We start from the raw sequence: 5,398 nt of genomic DNA, 5'->3' as shown, positions 1-5,398 counted from the left end.
AATTTCCCTTCCCCCCACCCCCCCACCCCCCCCCCCCCCGAATTCCTAGTGCCTTTTCCACAGGTGAGCTTACCATTGTGTGACGTATATATCTGATCTAATAACAACCTCGTCAGCAGACATTGGATAAGGTTCACTGGATTTTTCGTAATTCTATTTGCAATATAAACTCAAAATTGTTAATATACTTACTGGATTTGAGACGGTATAACAAGAGGCTACAATAGTAATAATCACACGAGACTGAGGTTACATATGGAATAATGAGTTTTGGACTTAGTGTGTCTTTCCATATTCTAAAGAACACTAAAGAACACACTTTTCGGAAACTGGATCTTTTCCGTTCTCAGGTAAAAGGGGTGAGAGACACTCTGTTGGGTCTGTTAGAGTGACTGGGATAATAACAGGGTAGGTGTCTGCCATCACTCGTCTGAGGTTGGAAGCAGATCCAGTTTCCGTAACGTTGTGTTTTTAGAATACAGAACGAGAGACAAAATCCAAAAACCCAGTTATCGCGATTGTCATACGAAATAGTCAGAACCCTTTCAAATCTACTGAATTGATATTTCATTTTACTTAAAGAAGTTTTATGGCTAATTCCTGGCATTGCATTCAATTTCAAACCCAGGCTTATTGACGTAGTGTCAACGACAGTACGTCAGTGACTGTACACACATCACAACACACAATACCATCTAAGCAGCTTTTCAAGGAAAAGGTAAAAAATATATATTTCAGTTAAATTTTAATGAGGACGACTCGATTTTCGTATCTTTTAACATTTTTTTCCTTTCATATGAATAGCAACGGGTCGTAGAGTGAAGAAAGAGTGGGCTACTTACGCTTTTCTCTGAGCAGAATCTTTTTCAAGTTTTTAAATTTAAGTACAATTCCCCGCCTCCCTCCTCGGGCTTGGTCGCCATGCAAGATACCTCGACGCCAGCACAATCCTATTTCACCACAGCTCCTCTGCCTGAATGAGAAGCTCGCCTATCATCAATTCCGTGCGTCGTTATGCAGCTTAAACCAGACGCAGTGCGTACAGTCTGGCCAGCCAGCAAATTGACCACTAGCGTCCAGGCCGGCCCTGGGCACACCCAGCCTCCTATACAATGGGTACGGGGGGAGAGTTCCCTGCGGGTAAAGCGGCCAGGGCGTGAAACTGACCACTCACATCCATCTAGTGCCGAGGTCAGGAACGGTGCAGTTATATCTCCACTCCTCCATATATCTTCATGGCATAGTGCCTACTTACATAATTAAATACAAGGGACAACTTCACTTTTACCGACAATTTTTATTATCTGAGAGCTAACGGAGCCAGCAACATGGTGGTAGTAACTTTCAAAGTTACTTGCGCTACCTGATAATAGCCTAATTACGTACTTAAAATGAAAGATAAATTAGAGTGTTTAAGTGAGGACCACACCCCAACGACTTCCGGCGAAGCGCAGGTATAGCTCCACGCATTCTGAACCTATACTTTAGATGGAAATGGGTGCCAAGTCTCACGCTCCGGCCCCGGAAGACTGGAAGGGCCCCAGAGCCGGTCTAGACGCTGTGGGCAGAAGAAATACCTGTTCTTCCGCTGGGAATCGAACATCTGTTAACCAGGCTGTAGCCTAGTCAATGTAATGAATTGCCAGGCCGGCTCTTTGTTGGACTGCGAAAGTGACAATATCTGTGTGCCGGCGTACGGTGTCAAGACGGCAGTTAGCAATACAGTTGAGCCCATTTTATACGGACGTGTGGGCCCAGGGTCCTTCTACTCCCGAGAAAGCAGGGTTCAGTACGCATTAGACAGAACAGTTGGCATCTGGGGATTCAGCGTCCCAGAGCAGTTGAGCAATTCTGGAACAGACGAAGAGGGAAACCAGAAGGTCCTATCAGCATTCCTTTGTTCGAGACTTGTCACTCAACTGACCGGCCTAAAATGGCGCACGTTTCTTTCACATCCAGTAATAAATTATTTAGGAAACGAGGCTGAATTTCTGCTCGGTCTAACTGAGGAGAGACTTGAAATAGTCATGACTAAGTCAGGTATGAAGCTCCGAATGTATGATATCGCTGACACCAAAGTCAGCCATTGAATACTATCCACAGCCAGTTGCATCCTATAAATTTATTTACATTAAGACATATATTCCTGTTTTAATCTCATTTTTCTTTGTCCCAACAGTTTTTGAAAACGTTTACCCCCTGCTTCTACATGCACAGCTTATCATAGCCGCGTGCGTTTCGCTACCATAGCATTAGACGATATGCATAGATCACGAATTTCTTCGCTGTCAAGACTGACCAATCAGCTTGCGTACTCTGCAAGTTACCAAGTAACCGGACAATCGTGAAGCCTCCAATTTGCTGCTTGGCCAGCGATGTCCCACACCTCACGGAGAAGTGATGGAAGAAAAGCAAGCATTCGAAATTTTGCGTTTCTTTAACCAAGACGAGACAAAGAAGAAAGCCCAATGACGGATGTTCCAGTTCAATCTAAAGGCTTTCCTCACCCACAAATGCAAAAGTGTTACATGAGCAAATAATTTCAACGTGCATTCCAAAAACGAGAAATAATATAGGCTTGTATTCTGTGATAAACTTAGAATTGTGATGGATAAAATGCTGACATTTGCGACTTAACGTTGCTTGGGAACAAGAAGAAGAAGAAAGCTAATCTTTAGTCAGGAACCGCATTTGGGTACAGAGGCGTAGGCCAGCCAATGAAATCCGTAACGATTTCTATCTTGTATCATGTAACGCTGTACAGTCTGCTGAAAATAAACCAACGTTTCGGAGGAACATGTCCCCATGTACTCTTGCTACATGCTTCATGCTGGTTTCTTGCTTGGCTTATCATTCAAACTTGGAGATGGAGGTGACACGTTTCTCAGAAACGTCGGTTGACTTTCAAAGGGCTACGTGGCAATATTCTTCAGAAGACAGAATTCTTCATAACCACCGTCGTGAGAACCCAAAATCCTGCAATGATATCCCAATTTCCGAGTTTCGAGAAAAGTACAAGCCTAATGAATGAACATACTGCTACTGCATGCTTGCACGTGAGGGATAGTGGGTTCCAGAGAGGGTTCTGGGTTCCTCTGGGCAAACGTAGGCTAACATGGACAATTGCTTTCTCCTGTCACGTCTACCCTGAACATGGAGGACGTGGGTTTCTGGAAAACACTTTTAACGTTCAACAAGACTATACGGTGCCACACCTCATCAGCCGCAGCACAGCACTGGCTTCACAGTCCTGGGTGAGCCCTGGTCTTCTTCAAAATGTGCTTCCACTCGTCCCTACTCAATGCCAGGCACTTCCAATTTCTCTCTCATAGAAGTGCGACATCCTGATCCTCCATCTCGGTTTAGATCTTCCATTATATCTTTTTATTTCCGGCCTGGAGTCAAACACTGTCGATTTTCTGATAATTACCCATTAGCATGACATGTCCTGCGCCCAAATTAGTCTGCTGATCTTATCATATTCAGCCAGACCTGGATCATGTAATTAATATAATTAGAAAACACATATTCTTGTCCACTGCCATTTATCTTACAGAGCCTAGCGTTCCCTCGTCTGTTCAATTCCCAGAAGCGTATATTGCTACTGACATTTCAAGTATCTTATACAGTGTCGTCTTTGTTTTCTTTGGGATCAGGTGTGCTTTTGAAATGCTTCCCAGTTCCATTGAAGTACACATCTCTTTGCAGAGACACTGCGGATTCTATTTCAGCACTTATGTCATTTTGCTGTTAAACTTTGAACCCAGGTAAGCAAAGCTATGTACGATTTCAAAATTAAAATGGTCAATTCTATAAAAGAGGGAATGTTCCTGCCATTCTTTTGTTATCGGTATGTATTCTCTGTTCATTAATTTACAAATTAATCTCTCTTGTAGCTTTTTCCGAGCTAATTAAGGTCCGGTTTCATATCCCAGAAAATAGCAATTCCTGAAATTCATGACTATCCTCAAAATTCGAAGTAAATATCAGTGTGATTAAGAAAGGACAAAGATCGAATTTTCGATCTGCAGATTCAGTGCCTAGTGAATGCATATTCTCCCTGAAGCCTCGCCCTGCTTGATTCGCGCACCTCCACTCGCGTCTCATTTCTTGCATAATCTCTATACCACACGCGCTACATGCGAGAATGGCAAGTAGCCGATGGAGTAAGGGTTTGCCAACTTGAGTTTTCACTGAATGCGACAAGACGCTAGGATTCCTATTCCAGTCATGCTTTAATCCCCGTTACGGAACACCTGACGCTGTGTCCACAATCTTCTCTAGAAAAGCGTGTGACGTAAAACTTAGAAACCAGTCAAGATCCCGCTAACTGTTGCCAAGCAACTGTGAATGATGGGTTGCAGCTTGTCCATCTGAGGAGCAGAAGAGTGGAAGGTATCCACTGGTCTCTTCATGACTCTTAACAGGGCTTACAAACAGCCTGCCCCCTGTCAACATTCACCTACGCTTCTTTGCGACGGGTTTACGGAGAGGCAACGCAACGCGCAGCCTGGCTGGAGATCACATCGAAGTAAACAGTTCAATTGAAGCTTTATTTCCCTGATTTATGAAACGAATTTTAAGCTCGGAACATGTAAGGGAACGTTCTAAACACTTGACTGATAGATGAATATACCTTCACCTGAAATATAGACTTATTCAAAGACCTAGGCCGCGCCATAGCTCAAGCGGTTAGTCGCTGGCTTCCCACTGCGACGGCCCAGGTTCAAAACCGGGTCTGCTCAAGTGGGATTTGTGGTGGACAAAGTGGAGCTGGGGTAGGTTTTCTCCGAATACTTCGGTTTCCTCTGTCAATCTTCATTCTACCAAATTCTCCATCATCATAATCACCCGGGGCAGGTACAATAGGCCAATCAGTGGCCGCCGTGCCGAGTGGAGCCAACTGGACTCCACCATCCACTATGTGAAATTAGAAAAAAAAAATGATTCAAAGACCTGGAGGTGCAAATTGTCATTAAATTTAGTGTGATGTTTATAACAGTTTAATTTTGAGCACCTTAACAGTACCTTACTCCAACTGATGACGTTGGAAATAGTAATTGACAGAACTTTTCTTAAATTTAAACTTCGGTTGAAGGCAGTTCCTCACTAATAAAACAAGTTCAAGTACTTCAACTTATGTGTCACAAGAAACAAGAATTCGGCGTTCGGTTTCTTACCTAGAAATCTGAAGCTTCGCCGCACCTGGAGCCACATGACACTAGCTTATACCTGTCCCTGTCTTGAGCCAGATCGTATACCACCCCATTCTATCTCAGATAAATTTTAATATTATTCATCCACCCGCTTCTTGATCTTCCTAATGGTCTCTTTCCGTCTGACTTCCCCACCAATATACTACTTCTCCCTATTCATGCTGCATGACCTGCCCATCTCC

The sequence above is a fragment of the Cryptotermes secundus genome, unplaced genomic scaffold, assembly GCF_002891405.2.
Source record: "Cryptotermes secundus unplaced genomic scaffold, Csec_1.0 scaffold1606, whole genome shotgun sequence".
Lineage (NCBI taxonomy): Eukaryota > Metazoa > Arthropoda > Insecta > Blattodea > Kalotermitidae > Cryptotermes > Cryptotermes secundus.
This window is presented reverse-complemented; position numbering follows the sequence as displayed.